The sequence below is a fragment of the Bos javanicus genome, chromosome 10 (assembly GCF_032452875.1).
Source record: "Bos javanicus breed banteng chromosome 10, ARS-OSU_banteng_1.0, whole genome shotgun sequence".
NCBI lineage: Eukaryota > Metazoa > Chordata > Mammalia > Artiodactyla > Bovidae > Bos > Bos javanicus.
This window is the reverse complement of record NC_083877.1, coordinates 49,015,347-49,036,041: the sequence shown is the minus strand read 5'-3', so window position 1 is coordinate 49,036,041 and position 20,695 is coordinate 49,015,347. Positions and strand designations below refer to the sequence as shown.

Below are 20,695 nucleotides of genomic sequence, written 5' to 3'. Positions count from 1 at the left end.
TCCTCTACACTGGCCTTCTTGGATTTTTCTCTAAAGCACTGAGCTTGCTCTGGTCTTAAGTCCTTTATGCTTATGACTCCCTCTGCCTGGTTCAGTTTTCCTCCTGACCCCTCCATCACAACCATTCCTATCTCCGCTCACAGGCCACTTCCTCCCAGGATGCACCCTGACCAGCTCACCCAGAATTGTGTTCCCTGCCCCATTCTTCACTTTGCTTTTACCTTTCTTCACAGTATTTCTCTTCTGGCAGTATATCAAATGATTGTTGGGTGCCTTTCCAACAATGTCAGCTCTTGCAGGCAGGAACTTCGTGTTCTTGATTTACCACTGCGCTTTTCAGTGCTTAGAATGGTCCCTGGCACAAAGGAGGATCTTGAGAAAATCTGTTCAGTGGATGAAGATGGCTCCCAAAAGCCATGTGTCTAGTTTACCAACTGTGACCCCAAAGCTTAGTCCTCCAGAAATGTACAGAGGGCACAAGGGGAATACAGATGGTGAAGCAAGTGCTAAATGAGATGGTTTAAAAGCACAGGAAATGTTTTGCACAGGTGAGGAGAAACCGGAAGGCTCCATACAAAAGAGTGAGATGGGGAGAGAACACATACGGACCCCAGCACCCACAGCAGAGGTCAGGCAATCAATAACAAAGTTAAAATGGCCCTTTTAAACACCTCTGATAAAATCAATTTGGTCATTACCAGAGCTGAACACGGGGCGCGTCGGCCTCATCTGTTAGCAAGATCTTTATGATCTTGTTAACGGATCCCGACATAGAAGCTGTAAAGGTTATAACCCAACTTGTAAAGCTAATCTCACATTGGCTGTGGGATAATAAAGAACCTACAGAAAAATTTCCACTTAGCCATATGCTACAGCAAGAAGTAAGGGTTTGTGTGGCTAACAGTTTAACTCTCCCACTGCCGGGATGGAGGAAGCTATTGCGGAAGCAATGATTTCAGTACGCAGGGTCCTCAGATACAACAGCTTAGAGGTTGGGTTTAACAATCTCCCTTCTATTCAAAATGACTTAAAAATAAAAGCCAGGATGCTACCACCACTGAATTATGCTGGGATCAAGAAGAAATAGCAACTTGGCAAAAGACTCTTTGCCCAACTTAGTTTTTTTTTTTTTCAAAGGTAGTTCTGTTTTGGGAAGCAGCTACATAACACAGGGAGCCCAGCCTGGTGCTCTGTGATGACCTAGAGGGGTGGGATGGTGAGGAGTGGGAGGTGAGCTCAGGAGGTAGGGGATAAATGTGCGGTTATGGCTCATTCTCATTATTGTGCAGCAGAAACCAATGCAACATTGTAAAGTATTCGCTGATAAAAAATAAAAAAAGGAAAGAAAATAAAATCACACTATTTAACTGGTTAAAAAAAAAAAGATAGTTCTGTTTTATATTTGTATATCCATAAGTTTAAATCCTTGTATTATTATTATTTTGTATGTGAGTTTGGGGGCATTCTTCTTAAATTATGCAGCCTCATTTCTTGATTCATATCTTCCTGGATCATATGGTCCAGGGCATGTCTATGGGAGTAGAACAGAAAGGGAAAAACCAGTTTGCGCTACACAGCCAGTCCAGAAAACACAACAAAATATCACAAAACCTTTCTGAATGGCCTTGAAAAGGAAACAAGGGGATAGTGTGAGTGCACCAGGCATTTAGTTGCTACTGAACATGAAATATGTGGGGAAGATATGATACAATGTCTGAAATTTGATTTAAAATGCTTCAGCAAAGAAAAAAGGGCCAGATAAAGCAAGTATGGCAAATCTTAAGTGTTGAATCTGAGTGTTGGGTTTGCCAGAGTTCATTGCACTGATGGCTCTCTTTATGCATGTTTGAAGTGTCCATGCCAAAGCCTTTGACTGTGTGGATCACAATAAACTGTGGAAAATTTTGAAAGAGATGGAAATTCCAGACCACCTGACCTGCCTCCTGAGAAACCTATATGCAGGTCAGGAAGCAACAGTTAGAACTGGACATGGAACAACAGACTGGTTCCAAATAGGAAAAGGAGTCCGTCAAGGCTGTATATTGTCACCCTGCTTATTTAACTTCTATGCAGAGTACATCATGAGAAACACTGGGCTGGAAGAAGCACAAGCTGGAATCAAGATTACCGGGAGAAATATCAATAACCTCAGATATGCAGATGACACCACCCTTATGGCAGAAAGTGAAGAGAAACTAAAAAGCCTCTTGATGAAAGTGAAAGTGGAGAGTGAAAAAGTTGGCTTAAAGCTCAACATTCAGAAAACGAAGATCATGGCATCTGGTCCCATCACTTCATGGGAAATAGATGGGGAAACAGTGTCAGACTTTATTTTGGGGGGCTCCAAAATCACTGCAGATGGTGATTGCAGCCCTGAAATTAACAGATGCTTACTCCTTGGAAGGAAAGTTATGACCAACCTAGATAGCATATTCAAAAGCAGAGACATTACTTTGCCAACAAAGGTCAATCTAGTCAAGACTATGGTTTTTCCTGTGGTCATGTATGGCTGTGAGAGTTGGACTGTGAAGAAAGCTGAGTGCCGAAGAATTGATGCTTTTGAACTGTGGTGTTGGAGAAGACTCTTGAGTCTCTTGGACTGCAAAGAGATCCAGCCAGTCCATCCTAAAGGAGATCAATCCTGGGTGTTCATTGGAAGGACTGATGCTGAAGCTGAAACTCCAATACTTTGGCCACTTCATGCGAAGAGTTGACTCATTGGAAAAGACCCTGATGCTGGGAGGGATTGGGGGCAGGAGGAGAAGGGTACAACAGAGGATGAGATGGCTGGATGTCATCAACTCGATGCACATGAGTTTGGGTAAACTCCAGGAGTTGGTAATAGACAGGGAGGCCAGGTGTGCTGCGATTCATGAGGTCACAAAGAGTTGGACACGACTGAGCGACTGAACTGAACTGAAGTGTCCATAAGAAAACAGTCCTTATTGATGGAAAACTTTAAACAGTGGCTCTGTCTCCCTCACACAGAGTTTGTGAGTGACTGCCTGTGCAGGTGGATATGTAGCAGTCATATTTCTTCAACAGGTAAAGAAAGTGTTACTAAAGCAGGTTTAATGCTTTGGAGAGCAGATACCTGAAGAATATTTACTTATTTACTGAGTTATTCATTTATGTTCTTAAGAAAAGGAATATGTCATCACTTTTATTCCTCCTCTTTAATTCTCATTTACAATGAGGTCTTAGTTTTTCCAATCATGACATTCTCAACCATGATACATTGTAGGAACATACCCTCATTGGTTGATGAGGGAATATCAGAATGCATTAAGCCACATGAAGGAAACACTCAGTAGAACACAAACCAGGAGACCTGACTTTGAACCCCACCATCCCTTTGTTCTCAGCAGGCCACATTTTGTTGGCTGGATAAGGAGTCCCATTGGTGGTATATGATAGCAGCCCAACCTTTCAAGCTGGCCAGCTAAACCAAACACAGACCTAAATAGAATCAGACGTCTCTTGTTGATGATCCCAAACAAAAAACCTGAGAAATCCTGGCAACCCTATTAAGTGGCTCTTTTCAGGTAAACAGCTGTCTCCAATTTGCAGTTCAGTCTCTCTCTAGGTAATTTCTTTTTCTTTTTATTTATTTTTGTAATTGAAGGATAAATGCTTTACATAATTTTGTTGTTTTCTTTTAAATTTCAACATGAATCAGCCTTAGGTATACATATATCCCCTCCCTTTTCAACCTCCCTCCCATCTCCTGCCCCATCCCACCCCTCTAGGTTGATACAGAGACCCTGTTTGAGTCTCCTTAGCCATACAACAAATTTCTGTTGGCTATCTATTTTACATATGATAATGTAAGTTTCCATGTTACTTTTTCCATACATCTCACCCTCTCCCCATGTCCATAAGCCTATTCTCTATGTCTGTTTCTCCACTGCTGCATATATATAAGTTCTTTAGTACCATTCTTCTAGATTGCATATATATGTGTTAGAATACAATATTTATCTTTCTCTTTCTGACTCACTTCACTCAGTATAATAGGTTCTAGGTTCACCCACCTCATCAGAACTGACTCAAAGGCATTCCTTTTTATGGCTGAGTAATATTCCATTGTATATATGGACCACAACTTCTTTATCCATTCATCTGTTGATGGACATCTAGCTTGCTTTCATGTTCTAGCTATTGTAAATAGTGCTGCAATGAACAATGGAATACATGTGTCTTTTTCAATTTTGGTTTCCTCAGGGTATATGCCTAGGAGTGGGATTGCCAGCCATATGGTGGATAAATGGCCATTTATTCCTAGCTTTTCAAGGAATCTCCATACCGTCTTCCATAGTGGTTGTATCAATCTATATTCCCACCAATAGTGCAAGAGTGTTCCCTTTTCTCCACACCCTCTTCAGCATTTATTGTTTGTAGACTTTTTGGTGATGGCCATTCTGACTGGTGTGAGGTGATATCTTATTGTAGTTTTGATTTGCATTTCTCTAATAATGAGCAATGTTGAGCATCTTTTCATGTGTTTGTGGGTTATCTGTATGTCTTCTTTGAGGAAATGTCTGTTTAGGTCTTGTTCCCACTTTTTGATTGGGTTGTTTGCTTTTCTGGCATTGAGTTGTATGAGCTGCTTATATATTTTGGAAATTAATCCTTTGTCAGTTGTTTCATTTGCTATTATTTTCTCCCATTCTGAGGGTTGTTTTTTCACCTTGCTTATAGTTTCCTTTTCTGTGCAAAAGCTTTTAAGTTTAATCAGGTCCCACTTGCTTATTTTTGTTTTTATTTCTGTTACTCTAGGAGGTGGGTCATAGAGGATCTTGCTTTGATTTATGTCATCGAGTGTTCTGCCTATGTTTTCCTCTAAGAGTTTTATGGGTTCTGGTCTTACATTTAGGTCTTTAATCCATTTTGAGTTTATCTTTGTGTATGGTGTTAGGAAGTGTTCTAATTTCATTGTTTTACATGTAGCTGTCCAGTTTTCCCAGCACCATTTATTGAAGAGGCTGTCTTTGCCCCATTGTATATTCTTGCCTCTTTTGTCAAAAACAAGGTACCCATAGGTGCACGGGTTTATTTCTGGGCTTTCTATCTTGTTCCATTAATCTGTATTTCTGTTTCTCTGCCAGTACCACAGTGTCTTGATGTCTGTGGCTTTGTAGTATAATCTGAAGTCAGGAAGGTTGATTCCTCCCACTCCATTCTTCTCTCTCAAGACTATTTTGGCTATTCGGGGTCTTTTGTGTTTCAACATGAATTGTGAAATTTTTTGTTCTAGTTCTGTGAAAAATGCCATTTGATAGGGATCGCACTGAATCTGTAGATTGTGTTTGGTAGTATAGTCATTTTCACAATAATCATTCTTCTTACCCAGGAACATGGAATATTTCTCCATCTGTTTATGTCATCTTTGATTTCTTTCATTAGTGTCTTATAATTTTCTGTGTACAGTTCTTTTGTCTCCTTAGGTAAGTTTATTCCTAGATTAATTATTTTTGTTGCAATGGTGAATGGAATTGATTCCTTAATTTCTCTTTCTGATTTTTCATGGTTAGTGTATAGAAAGGCAAATGATTTCTGTGTATTGATTTTGTATCCTGCAACTTTGCTAAATTCACTGATTAGTTCTAGTAATTTTCTGATACTATCCTTAGGGTCTTCTACGTACAGTATCATGTCATCTGCAAATAGTGAGAGCTTTTCTTCTTTTCCAGTCTGGATTCCTTTTATTTCTTTTTCTTCTTTGACTGCTGTAGCTAGGACTTCCAAAACTATGTTGAATAACAGTGGTGAAAGTGGACACCCTTGTCTTGTTCCTGATCTTAGGGGGAATGCTTTCAGTTTTTCATCATTGAGAATAATGTTTGCTCTAGGCTTATCATATATGGCCTTTACTATGTTGAGGTAGGTTCCTTCTATGCCCATTTTTTGAAGAGTTTTAATCATAAATGGGTGCTGAATTTTGTCAAAGGCTTTTTTCTGCATCTATTGAGATTATCATATGATTTTTATCTTTCAATTTGTTAATATGGTGTATCACACTGATTAATTTGCATATATTGAAGAATCCTTGCATTCCTGGAATAAACCCAACTTGATCATGGTGTGTGAGTGTTTTAATGTGCTGCTGAATTCTATTTGCTAAAATTTTGTTGAGGATTTTTGCATCTATGTTCATTAGTGATATTGACCTATAGTTTTTGTGTGTGTGTGTGTGTGTTGTCTTTGTCTGGTTTTGGTATCAGGGTGATGGTGGCCATGTAGAATGAGTTTAGAAATGTTTCTTCCTCTGCAATTTTTTGACAGAGTTTTATAGTCATGAGGTCTTCTCTATATGTTTGATGAAATTCTCCTGTGAAGCCATCTGGTCCTGGGCTTTTGTTTTTTGGGAGATTTTTGATCACAGCTTCAATTTCAGTGCTTGTAATGGGGTTGTTCATAATTTCTATTTCTTCTTGGTTCAGTCTTGGAAGATTGAATTTTTCTAAGAATTTGTCCATTTCTTCCAGGTTATCCATTTTATTGTCATATAGTTGTTCATAATAGTCTCTTAAAATCCTTTGTATTGCTGCATTGCCTGTTGTAACCTCTCCTTTTTTGTTTCTAATTTGGTTGATTTGATTCTTCTCTCTTCTTTCTTAATGAGTCTGTCTAAAGGTTTGTCAATTTTATTTATCTTCTCAAAGAACCAGCTTTTAGTTTTATTAATCTTTACTCTTGCTTCTTTCTTTTTCATTTATTTCTGCTTGGATCTTTATGGTTTCTTTCCTTATGCTAATTTTGTTTTTTGTTTTGTTTTTGTTCTTTTTCCAGTTGTTTTAGGTGTAATGTTAGGTTGTCTATGTGATGTTTTTCTTGTTTCTTGAGGTAGGATTGTATCGCTATAAAGTTCCCTCTTAGAACTGCTTTTGCTGCATCCCATAGGTTTTGAGTTGTCTTGTTTTCATTGTCATTTGTTTCTAGAAATTTTTTTGACTTTCCCTTTTGATTTCTTCAGAACCTGTTGGTTATTTAGAAACATGTTTAATCTCCATGCGTTTGTGTTTCTTACCGTTTTTTCCTTGTAATTGATATCTAGTCTCATAGCACTGTGGTCAGAAAAGATGCTTGATATGATTTCAATTTTCTTACATTTACTGAGGTTTGATTTGTGACCCAAGATACAATCTATTTTGGAAAATGTTTCATGTGCACTGGAGAAGAAGGTGTATCCTTCTGCATTTGGATGGAATGTCCCGAATGTATCAATGAGATCCATCTCATCTGATGTATCATTTAAGACTTGTATTTCCTTATTAATTTTCTGTTTTGATGATCTGTCCATTGGTGTGAGTGGGGTGTTAAAGTCTCCTACTATTATTGTGTTACTGTCAATTTCTCCTTTTACTTCTGTTAGTTTGTCTTATGCATTGAGGTGCTATTATGTTGGGTGCATAGATATTTACAATTGTTATATCTTCCTCTTGGATTGATGCCTTGATCATTATGTAGTGTCCTTCCTTATCTCTTGTAACCTTCTTTGTTTTAAGGTCTATTTTGTCTGATATGAGGATTGCTACTTCAGCTTTCTTTTGCTTCCCATTTGCATGGACTTTATTTTTCCTTCCTCTCACTTTCAGTTTATATGTTTCTTTAGGTCTGAAGTGGGTTTCTTGTAGACAGAATATATATGGGTCTTGTTTTTGTATCCATTCAGCCAGTCTGTGTCTTTTGGTTGGAGCATTTAATCTATTTACATTTAAAGTGATTATTGATATACATGTTCCTATGCTTACTCCTTGGAAGGAAAGTTATGACCAACCTAGATAGCATATTCAAAAGCAGAGACATTACTTTGCCAACAAAGGTTCGTCTAGTCAAGGCTATGTATGGTTTTTCCTGTGGTCATGTATGGATGTGAGAGTTGGACTGTGAAGAAGGCTGAGCATCGAAGAATTGATGCTTTTGAACTGTGGTGTTGGAGAAGACTCTTGAGAGTCCCTTGGACTGCAAGGAGATCCAACCAGTCCATTCTGAAGGAGATCAGCCCTGGCATTTCTTTGGAAGGAATGATGCTAAAGCTGAAACTCCAGTACTTTGGCCACCTCATGCGAAGAGTTGAGTCATTGGAAAAGACTCTGATCCTGGGAGGGATTGGGGGCAGGAGGAGAAGGGGACGACAGAGGATGAGATGGCTGGATGGCATCACTGACTCGATGGACGTGAGTCTGAGTGAACTCTGGGAGTTGGCGATGGACAGGGAGGCCTGGCATGCTGCGATTCATGGGGTTGCAAAGAGTCGGACACGATTGAGCGACTGATCTGATCTGATCTGATTGCCATTTTCTTAATTGTTTGGTGTTGATTTTGTATATCTTTTTTCTTCTTTTCTATTTCTTGACTATGTAAGTCCCTTTAATATTTGTTGTAAAGTTGGTTTAGTGGTACTGAATTCTCTTAACTTCTGCTTGTCTGAAAAGCCTTTTATTTCTCCATCAATTTTGAATGAAATCCTTTCCAGGTACAGTAATCTTGGTTATAGATTTTCCTCTTTCAGTACTTTAAATATATCCTGCCATTCCCTTCTGGCCTGCAGATTCTGCTGAAAGATCAGCTGTTAAGTGTATGGGGTTTCCCTTGTATGTTACTTGTTGCTTTTCCCTTGCTGCTTTTAATATTCTTTCTTTGTGTTTAGTCTTTGTTAGTTTGATTAGTATGTGTCTTGGCATTTTTCTCCTTGAGTTTATCCTATATGGGACTCTTTGTGCCTCTTAGACTTGATTGACTATTTCCTCTTCCATGTTGGGGAAATTTTCAACTATAATCTCTTCAAAAAATTTCTCATATCCTTTATTTTTTTCTTCTTCTTCTGGGACCCCTATAATTCGAATGTTGGTGCATTTGATTTTGTTCCAGAGATCTCTAAGACTATCCTCAGTTCTTTTCATTCTTTTTACTTTATTCTGCTCTTCAGAAGGTATTTCCTCCATTTTATCTTCCAGCTCACTGATTTGTTCTTCTGCTTCAGATATTCTGCTATTGATTCCTTTTGGAATATTTTTAATTTCAGTAATTGTGTTGTCTCTGTATGTTTATTCTTTAATTCTTCTAGGTCTTTGTTAATTGATTCTTGTATTTTCTCCAGTTTGTTTTCAAGGTTTTTGATCATCTTTACTATCATTATTCTGAATTCTTTTTCAGGTAGTTTGCCTATTTCCTCTTCATTTATTTGGACTTCTGTGTTTCTAGTTTGTTCCTTCATTTGTGCAGTATTTCTCTGTCTTTTCATTATTTTTTTTAACTTACTGTATTTGAGGTCTCCTTTTCCCAGGCTTCAAGTTTGAACTCTTTCTTCCTTTTGGTTTCTGTCCTCCTAAGGTCTAGTGGTTTGTGTAAGCTTCGTATAGGGTGAAACTTGCACTGAGTTTTTGTTTGTTTGTTTTTCCTTTGATGGATAAGGCTGAGTGAGGTGGTTATCCTGTCTGCTGATGATTTGGCTTGTATTTTTGTTTTCTTTGTTGTTTAGATTAGATGCGGAGTCCTGCACAGGGTGCAGGTGGTTGGGTGATGCCAGGTCTTGTATTGAAGTGGTTTTGTTTCTGTGAATTCTCACTATTTGATACTCGCTAGGGTTAGTTCTCTGGTAGTCTAGGGTCTTGGAGCCAGTGCTCCCACTCCAAAGGCTTAGGGCTTGATCTCTGCAGATGTCACTGAGTCCCTTTCACCTCCCTTCAGTATGATGACATCAAGTGGAAATGGCATGCGTTTGGGAGGCAAGAGGCTGACAAACAGGAAGCACAACTGAGCCCGAGCTTTGTTCAACCTTGATGGGGACCTCGATTTGGTCCCTTCCTCTGTGTGAGCAGGGTATCTTTTTTAAAAAATTATTTTATTGAAGTATACTTGATTTACAATGTTGTGTTAATTTCTGCTATACAGCAAAGCAATTCATATATGTGTGTGTGTGTGTGTGTGTGTGTGTGTATGTGTGTGTTCTTTTTCATATTCTTTTGTTATGGTTTATTACAGGATATTGACTATAGTTCCCTGTGCTATACAGTAGGACCTTGTTGTTTATCCAGTCTATATGTAATAGTTTGTATCTGCCAACCCCAAACTCCCAGCCCATCCCTCCCCCTCTTCCCCCTCCTCTTTTGGACCACAAGTCTGTTCTGTGTGCCTCTCTGCAGGTAATCTCAGTTCACCATCTAGAATAGCAATCTGATCCTCATTTAACAAGATGGAGTGATCTCCATCAGGATTTTTTTTCTTTTTTTTTCTGAGTCCTACATTAAAAAAAACTCATTTGAAGATTACTCAAGGGCAACTTGCACTTTGCTGTTGTAACAATGTATTCATTCTTGTACACTGGACAGCAGATTTTCTACCCATCTTCTGATTCCCTCACCTCCCTCTGTGAAGTAAGTAGTGAGGATATTGTTAAACCATTTTTTCTGTGAGAAAACAGTGTCAGAAAAATGGAGGGGCATGTTCAAGGTCAACTGGTCTCTGTACGGTAGAGCTGGGGCCAGAGCTCAGCCATGTGATGTTTTCAGTCGTCCATGCAATTATTCCTTCATCTGGTTGAATCCTTTAAGGGCTCCTCCCGTGCCCACATTAAAAGCCAAAAAGCATCCAGCAAACGGCATCAGAGACACCTGAATCCTGGCTCCAGGAGCTCCCTGTGTTCTCTCATCATCCACACCAGTGCTAACTTTTTCACTACTAGGCATTCTGGCTTTACAGTCTGACTGTCCCTTCTTATTCTGGGCAGTTAGGATTGGATTAACCAGAGTTAGATGGCTTACTCCTGCACAAGTAAGTGCCCCTTGTTCTACTCCCTGTATCTGTGAACAAGATGGAGGAGCCTTGCCCAAGTCTCTGGGGCCCTCCTTGCTGCAAAGGGGAGAGATGGGACCCCTCGGATATTTTATTATCTAAATGCATGGGGATCCACTCTGCCACATATAGGCCTCTGCTCTGCTCTCTGCCCTTCTAACCCACAATATTAAAACAGCACTCTCAAGGCCTTTATGAGTTCAGAAATCAACCCATATCCAGTGACATAGATTTAGTTATCTCTAATTTCAGAACTGTCACTTATTTTGTCCCAGAACCCAATGAAAATGTGAAACTATTTGAACATCTAGTAAATAGACAACATATGGACAAACAGATCTTTCAGCTCAAAGTGGAATTTGCTCAAGTATGAAGCTTCAGACTTGTCATCTATACAACCTGGTTGAGTGGATGATTGTTCTCTCCCAGACCATGTTGTCAGATACTAAGTTAGATGATGGGGATACAGCAAGACAGCAATGATCCCTGTACTCAATGGTGCTTAGGAGGAGATGCCTACAATATGGGAGTATCAGCCTAAGCCACAACCAGTGACCCAAATTCCATTCTGGTCATCCGTTTCACATCAGTCCCATTCATGCTCCTGGAGGTCATTTCTTCTCCCCAGGGAAGTCCAACGACTGCTCTTCACGTCCATGGACTTCAAGAACAGAAAGTGTTTGGGAGGAGGGCATGGAAAAATGTAGGTTATGTTCAATTAGCCCGGCCCTTAGCACATTCCTTTTGCATTGTTGGTCACTTGAGGGCCTGTTGACTTTTTTCAGGGCCATCAAAGAATATACACAACAGGGACTTCTTCCTGCTTATATACTTTCCCTACAAACATCTTGGGTTTTATTTTGCATTTTAAAAGATTCTTATACATGATCTAAATATTCCAAATAATTCCTGCAATTGTTATATGATGAACATAACTGATTTAGTGTTCTTTATTTACACCAATCAAGCCTGTGCCTCAATTTCCAAAGTTGCAGAACAAATAAAACAAACCATTTCCCTGTTGCCACTGTGGGATGTCAATACATCACATGGCTTTAAACTTAGACATTAGGAACCTTTCAGCCAATTTAACATCTTCCTGACTGTTAATATTTTTTCCCCACCAGTCATGTTTGGTATCACTTACTGAAGGGTGATTTCCATATGGCTATAAAAAACATACTAAAGAAGCAGGCAAACTTTCAGGATTTTAGTTTGAGCAAATGAAAGCAAAGTGACTAATCAGAGTGAATATGACTCAGTCAGGAACATCCACAGCAGAATGAATCAGCCTCAGACAGCGTCTGGCACAAAGTGCTACGTCTTCTACGACCACCGTGTCTCAGATAAAGTACCAAGCTGCACAGAAATCCGACAGCACTTCTAAGCTGACATGAGTCTTATTATTATTATATATTATGCTGAAACTCTGAGCCTTCCGGTAAGTCATCATTTTATATAGTTGGAACAATGACAGTCAAATCCCGCCACAAGTGGCACTGTCAACTCTTCTGTGAGGACTACCTTCTCCTCACAGTGACATTCAAAGTACAGAGTCTCCTTCATCTAAAGGAACTGTCCTATCCGCTCGCTAATGGGAACAATTCATTTAACCTGCACTGGAAGTACAGCCAAGGAATGGAGTGATGTGTACATGATCCAGGGGGAATCGGCCCTCCCAGCCGGCCCTGCCCACCATTTGATTCACTGATGAGAGTTCTACTTTCTTTCCACTTAGGCTGACTTACAAAAAAAAAAAAAAAAAGGACATTCCAGAAAAATTCAGTTACCTATTTAGCCAAATCCCCTCAAGCAGCTGGCTTGGATTAAATATCAACTTCCTAATTCCAGAAGCTGAGGAACAGGAGGCCCACATTTCTCTGATTTTGTATCATTTTCATGCCCCTTTCACTTTCCCCTCTCCCTGCCTCAGCCCACCGCAAGGCCACGTGTGTCTCTGACAGGCTGCAAAGCACGGATTCCTCATCTGTTTTAACGACGGGGGATGCTTGTGCTTTCACTGCAGTGCATCCTGGCTTCCAAAAATCCTCGCTTTTCAGGACCCTCGCTCACTGCCACTGACCCCCTCATCAGGTTACATTTGCAGAGCCAAGATTCTAGAAACAGCACCTACAATCATTAATGTATTAAACCGCTGTCCCAAAATGACTAAATGCATTATTTCTGCTGCAGGAGAAAATGCTGAGGGGAAGCAAGAGCAAAAGTAAAGGACCTGATTTTCCTAAACTGGAGATGGCCTCGGAGGCATTTATATTTTGAAGGACGCAGTAGCAATTCTTCTGATCATTTTTTTTGGTAGGGTTTTTTGAATATAAATTTTTATTGGAGTATAGTTATTTTACAATGTTGTGTTAGTTTCTGCTTTTCAGCAAGGTGAATCAGCTATAGGTATACATACATCCCCTCTCTTTTGTATTTCCTTTCCATTTAGGTCACCACAGAGCACTAAGTAGCATTCCCTGGGCTATACAGTAGGTTCTCATTAGTTACCTATTTTATACATAGTATAAATAGTGTATACATGTCAATCCCAATCTCCCAATTCATCCCCCCACCCCATCGCCTGCTTTCCTCTCTGGTGCCCATACATTTGTTCTCTATATCTGTCTCTCTTTCTGCTTTGCAAATAAGTTCATCTGTACCATTTCTCTACATTCCACACATATGCGACATTATACAATATTAGTTTTTCTCTTTTTGACTTACTTCATTCTGTATGACAGTCTTCTAATCCCTAAGTCAATGAGTGTGAGATGGTCCCCTTAAACCGATACAATAGAGAAACAATACCTGCATTTAGTCTGGGAAACATGGAAACTGTTTTCTGAGATTCTAAAGGGTTTCACAGGGGACCAAAAGTGAGGGTCTGATGTCTAAAAGGAGACTTATGCTCAGCCCTCACTCTTGACCGGCCAAGATGATAAACAGGGGGAGAGATTTCTGAGCTACAATGAATGAAACACAACTCCAGCTGGGATGGATTCCTTTTTGTGGGATTTTGAGCAATTTCCATATCACAAATTTTACCTCTAGTTAGGTCTGCATTGGAGAAGGAAATGGCAACCCACTCCAGTGTTCTTGCCTAGAGAATGCCAGGGACGGGGGCACCTGGTGGGCTGCCATCTCTGGGGTCGCACAGTCGGACACGACTGAAGCGACTTAGCAGCAGCAGCAGCAGCAGCAGCAGCAGCAGCAGGACTTCCTTAAGAGATAACTAAGTGCCATGGCAGTTGCAACAATAAATATCTACAGAGCTACATTAACCCCAACATACTGCTTTTCCAAAAACCACAAGCCTAGGGACTTCCCTGGTGGTACAGTGGATAAGAATCCACCTGCCAATGCAGGGAACTTGGGTTTGATACCTGGTCTGGAAAGATTCTACATGCCTCAGAGAAACTAAGCCCATGTACCACAGCTACTGAGCCTGCATGCTTCTACCACTGAGGCCAGTGAGCCTAGGGCCCGTTCTTCACAGCGAGAGAAGCCAACACAAGGAAAGAAGCTTGTGTACCACAATGAAGAGTAGCCCTAGCTCACCACAACTTGAGAAGACCCATCTTCAGCAACAAAGACCCAGCTCAACCAAAAAAAGAAAAAACACCAAAGAACTCCAAGTTAGATGCTCTGTGTCCTATATGGCTGCCCAAATGAGGCCTCCCCTCACCCCAATCTCCTCAGTTCAGTTCAGTTCAGTCGCTCAGTCGTGTCCAACTCTTTGCGACCCCATGAATCGCAGCATGCCAGGCCTCCCTGTCCATCGCCAACTCCCGGAGTTAACTCAGACTCAAGTCCATCGAGTCAGTGATGCCATCCAGCCATCTCATCCTCTGTCGTCCCCTTCTCCTCCTGCCCCCAATCCCTCCCACCATCAGAGTCTTTTCCAATGAGTCAACTCTTCGCATGAGGTGGCCAAAGTACTGGAGTTTCAGCTTCAGCATCATTCCTTCCAAAGAAATGCCAGGGCTGATCTCCTTCAGAATGGACTGGTTGGATCTCCTTGCAGTCCAAGGGACTCTCAAGAGTCTTCTCAACACCACAGTTCAAAAGCATCAATTCTTCAGTGCTCAGCTTTCTTCACAGTCCAACTCTCACATCCATACATGACCACTGGAAAAACCATAGCCTTGACTAGACGTACCTTTGTTGGTAAAGTAATGTCTCTGCTTTTGAATATGTTATCTAGGTTGGTCATAACTTTCCTTCCAAGGAGTAAGCGTCTTTTAATTTCATGGTTGCAGTCACCATCTGCAGTGATTTTGGAGCCCAGAAAAATAAAGTCTGACACTGTTTCCACTGTTTCCCCATCTATTTCCCATGAAGTGATGGGGCCAGATGCCATGATCTTCGTTTTCTGAATGTTGAGCTTTAAGCCAACTTTTTCACTCTCCACTTTCACTTTCATCAAGAGGCTTTTTAGTTTCTCTTCACTTTCTGCCATAAGGGTGGTGTCATCTGCATATCTGAGGTTATTGATATTTCTCCTGGCAATCTTGATTCCAGCTTGTGCTTCTTCCAGCCCAGCGTTTCTCATGATGTACTCTGCATATAAGTTAAACAAGCAGGGTGACAATATACAGCCTTGACGTACTCCTTTTCCTGTTTGGAACCAGTCTGTTGTTCCATGTCCAGTTCTAACTGTTGCTTCCTGACATGCATATAGGTTTCTCAGGAGGCAGGTCAGGTGGTCTGGAATTCCCATCTCTTTCAGAATTTTCTATAGTTTATTGTGATCCACACAGTCAAAGGCTTTGGCATAGTCAATAAAGCAGAAATAGATGTTTTTCTGGAACTTTCTTGCTTTCTCAATAATCCAGAGGATGTTGGCAATTTGATCTCTGGTTCCTCTGCCTTTTCTAAAACCAGCTTGAACATCTGGAAGTTCACGGTTCACGTATTGCTGAAGCCTGGTTTGGAGAATTTTGAGCATTACTTTACTAGCATGTGAGATGAGTACAATTGTGTGGTAGTTTGAGCATTCTTTAGCATTGCCTTTCTTTGGGATTGGAATGAAAACTGACCTTTTCCAGTCCTGTGGCCACTGCTGAGTTTTCCAAATTTGTTGACATATTGAGTGCAGCACTTATACAGCATCGTCTTCCAGGATTTGAAATAGCTCAACTGGAATTCCATCACCTCCACTAGCTTTGTTCGTAGTGATGCTTTCTAAGGCCCACTTGACTTCACATTCCAGGATGTCTGGCTCTAGGTGAGTGATCACACCATCTTGATTATCTGGGTCATGAAGATCTTTTTTTGTCCAGTTCTTCTGTGTATTCTCACCATCTCCTAGTCACAGCCAAAACCCCAAATTGGACCTTTCTACTGATCTGTTACACAGTGGATATTAAAAGCAAACAAGGTATCATCTAACTAGCTGTACTCATGCCTCAACATGCAGTGTTGTCCCTCCTTTTAGAAACACTGGTGGGCTCCTATTTAACTTTCCGTTCCCCAGCACTAGAAAGTTCAGGGCCAGTCACACACTGCAGAGTTTCCACCTGCCCTGAAACAAATAAGGCTTGGTCTTGTGTTAATGCAACCAGACCTTCTGCTCAGTACAATCTGGGGTCTAGGGTGACCCTGAAGAGACATCAATTTCTCTTTTTTACACTTTGTTCCAATTTCATGGTTATTTTTGTTATTGCAAAATCCAGTGCTTTATGATAAATTTATAGAGTGCCTAGGGGGATAGCCATTCATATTGTATAACATCTCATTCACGGTTCCTCCGGGATGGAAATGCGGAGTTGTACCTCTCAGTCAGCCAACAACTCTCCCCTGTGAAGTTGCTGTCTGACGGGACAAATGAGGCTCCTGTGGGATTCCGCACGCACGCAGAACATGAAAGGCAACAGCGCGAACGTGGTGCCGCTCCACTCCTGAAGTCGGATCACCCAGGCAAGCTGGAAAAACTCCTGTGTTTGTACTCATGAAATGATTATGTATTTTATTGTAGAACTGGTAAAAGTACCGATCTCAAGTGATTTTTACATACTTGACATGCTGAACTTGATGTGTTGCCCTTCTTCTTTCTTTCCAGAAGTGTCAGCAGCCACAGTCCTATACCAAGGAGTGGAGAATGCCATAGGAGCAGCAGACCAGCACAGCCTGCCGGGGATGATTTGAAAACAAAGAGCGCAGCTAGATGCTGGTTTGCTTTTGATTTTTACCATGGGCTGACAATTCTAAACAATGTCAGTGATAAAATATTCCTTCCCCAGGGCCAGCCACTCCCATCACCTGCCCCTGTTTGATATGCCACTGGGAAAGCCTTCCAGTATTTTCTTGAGATCCATCATCATTTAAAAACATAAAAGTAATGTATATTTACTGTAGAACATGTGGACAGATTTTTAAAGATTTAAGGAGAAAATTAAAATCCTATTAACTCTATCACTTATTAATAATCATAGTCCTTTATGCCAATTCCTTTTTTGTTATTAAAAATAATTCTACTCTAATTATCCTTGTTACATGTATCTTTATTAATATATATATATTTTAAAAAGAACCTTCTTGAAAGCTTAACTTCTAAAAAGAAATGAACATATATCATTAAGATATCCTGTGGAAAAGTCTTCATCAATTTATAATTCCTGGAGTATAGTACACAGAACATTATCGTCAAAAAGAAATTGATACTCAGTTAGCTAAAAAGGTATCTCCTCTAAATTTATATCTTTATTTACTTATGAGATTGTTTTCTCTAAGATTGTTGATTTTTATATTCCTCTTTTGCTAGTTACCTGTTCATAATTTCTGCTTATTTTTGTATTGCAGTATTATTAGTCTTTTACTTACCAATTTATAATAATTCTGCAAAGATAGTCACATATTGTTTATTTCTTTTTCTAAATTTTGTTTCAGCTCAGTCGCTCAATTGTGTCCGACTCTTTGCGACCCCATGGACTGCAGCATGCCAGGCTTCCTGGTCTGTCACCAACTCCCGGAGCTTGCTCAAGCTCACGTCCATTGAGTCGTGATGCCATCCAACCATCTCATCCTCTGTTGTCCCCTTCTTCTCCTGCCATCAATCTTTCCCAGCATCAGGGTCTTTTCAAATGACTCAGTTCTTCACATCAGGTGGTCAAAGTATTGGAGCTTCAGCTGCAGCATCATCCCTTCCAATGAATATTCAGGACTGATTTCCTTTATGATTAACTGGCTTGATCTCCTTGCCATACGAGGGACTCTCAAGTGTCTTTGTTTGAGTTATTATTTTGTTTGGATTATTATTTTTGCATGTGCAAGTTAAAATTTTTTATTTTATTTAAGGGGATAGAATCAAATATAGTGGTCTTTTATTTATAGTTTTTGCCTTGTTTATATGCACATAAAGACTTTGTCTATCCCCAAAATATATTTGCCTATATTTTATTTTTAGAATTTTAATTATTAAAAAAATTGTTTTAATTTATTTTCACTGGGTCTTAGTTGTGGCACATGGGATCTAGTTCCCTGACCAGGGATGAAACCCAGGCCCCCTGCTTTGGAAGCATACAATCTTAGCCACTGGACCACCAGGGAAGTCCTTATTTGCCTATATTTTAAAAAAAAATTACTATTGTGATTGTATTCTTTATAGCTGATTTTAATTTTTAAATGGAATTTAATCTATTTAATCTTATCTATAAGATGCACTATTTTTCTTTCTTTAGCTTAAGCTTGTAGATAAATTATTCTACTCCACTTCCCGAGATTTGAGTCTAAACAATACACCAACTATCTTATGTCTTTCTTTGTTCTCCTCCCAAGTGAGATATGTCACTGTGTCTGTCATGTCAGGAAAAAAGTCAGGAATATCAAAAGGCTTAGATCCAAATTCTAGACCAAAAGTTTTATGTATAGAATTTGAGTTAGTTCACTCCTTCCTTAGAAAATGAGGCTAACATTAAGATTTAAAGCATTCATTTCTTAAACTCATTTTCACCAAAAAAGCCTAGGCACATGATTTGTGCATAAAAAGGTGATCATAGGGAGAAGCAGAGAACTGTAGCACCAATGTCTAACACTTTCTATAGCAGTGTTAGAAACTGTCGAGTTTCCCTCTTATCTGTAGAATATTTTGTTTTTGCTCCCAGTGAAAATTACTGGTGACATTTTAATAGTTACCAGTAGTTTTCCAAATAGAGCCGATTCTATAAATTAGGCCCATGTGCTCCTTACCCCGGAGAAGGCAATGGCACCCAACTTCAGTACTCTTGCCTGGAAAATCCCATGGACGGAGGAGCCTGGTAGGCTGCAGTCCATGGGGTCACTAAGAATCGGACACGACTGAGTGACTTCACTTTCACTTTTCACTTTTCACTTTCATGCATTGGAGAAGGAAATGGCAACCCACTCCAGTGTTCTTGCCTAGAGAATCCCAGGGACAGGGGAGCCTGTTGGGCTGCCGTCTATGGGGTTGCACAGAGTCGGACACTACTGAAGTGACTTAGCAGCTTAGCAGCTCCTTACCCAAGTTTGTTTAAATCAGAATTATATTCCAGAAGCTAAGCGGGCTTCATTCACTGATTTCCCACAGTACACAGAACGTGCTGTGACACTCTCAATGCTGTTCTGCTAGCTGATCTGCTTTTTGTCCAGGAGGAAAGCCAGGGAGGTCAGAGAGACAGGAAGGACCTTGCAGAGAGGCCTGTCCTGTCCAGATGTGGGAACTGTGCTCATTAGGAGACATGAGGGGGGTGGGTGGCTGGGGAAAGTACACATTTTATGAAAAAAAAAAAACAAAAACCTAGAACATGGTAAAAAGTAATGTGCACTCTGGGCATCAAGTGGGATTTGAATAACAATTTCCCATTCTATTCAAAAGCATCCAAGATACAACAACTCTTCTTTATTGTTCCCTTTCGCAAGGACACCTGCCAGCAGAGCGGTAATAGAGAACATGATCTTCAGCAGCAGTGCTTCCCTTAAGTGGAAGTAAAACCTACAAAGGGGAGGGGAGCAGGCAGGCTGACCTTGATCCAGTCCCACCAAACCTGCCATCTTCAGTGTTGCAGAAGCTGGAGGAAGCAGAGCCAACGTGATGATGCGTAAGGGACAATTTTTACTCTGTTCACAGGGAACTGAAGTCCAAGGGACGTGGGAACTGAGTATAAACTTGTCACTCTCTACTTTGTGTGTCAGTTTGGAAGGACAGCCTAGTAGATACAGCAAGGAAAAAGTCAGGAATCTTCACTGATATATTTCACCAGCAATAAACATTTTCCTAAAAGAATGCATTATCCAAGGCATCAAGGAAGTTACTTAATGAAGAAAGGCACCTGGTTTCCCAGCCTTTACAGCTCCCCAAGTATTCCATGTTCTCAAAGACCTCTGAGCTTTCTGGTCCTCTGTTTTCTCTGCCAGGAATGCTATACCTTTTTTCTTTCCTGGGCTAATTCCCACAAAACCTCCAAAGACTCAGTGCAGACTCCGTTTACCAGCACACGCAGACTCTGCTGCTTGTCTCCTGCACCCAGCTCACCCTTCATCTGGTCTCGGTTTATTGTGCAGCTTCATCACAGCTCACAGGTACTGGTTAAAGGATGGGCGGGACATATTTCCTCCACAAGTCTACGAGCCCAGGTGTGGGTCTGCATCGACCTCTAGGAAGGGGTGATTTTTCTTTTTTAAAAAATTATTTTTGGCTGCACTGGGTCTTCAAGCTGCATGTGGGCTTTCTCTAGTTTCAGCGAGTGGGGGCTGCTCTCTAGTTGGTGTGCGGGCCTTTTATTATGGTGGCTTCTCTTGCTGTAGAACGCAGGCTCTAGAGCTCAGTAGTTGTGGGCCACAGGCTTAGTTGCCCTGCAGCACGTGGAATCTTCCCAGACCAGAGATTGAACTCATGTGCCCTGCATTGGCAGGCGGATGCTTAACCATTGGACAACCA

General features: G+C 40.6%; 1 protein-coding gene and 1 long non-coding RNA gene across 4 annotated transcripts in view; one reads left to right on the top strand and one right to left on the bottom strand.

Moving 5' to 3' along the window:
- Positions 1-17,296, top strand: part of LOC133256211 (uncharacterized) — a 77,783-nt gene extending 60,487 nt beyond the window's left edge. Inside the window, exon 3 of the long non-coding RNA XR_009739131.1 lies at positions 16,862-17,296. This is a non-coding gene — a long non-coding RNA (uncharacterized LOC133256211). The remainder of the gene's footprint in view (positions 1-16,861) is intronic.
- RORA (RAR related orphan receptor A) overlaps positions 1-20,695 on the bottom strand; it is an 809,830-nt gene that overhangs the window by 216,004 nt on the left and 573,131 nt on the right. The gene's annotated exons all lie outside the window — the stretch shown is intronic.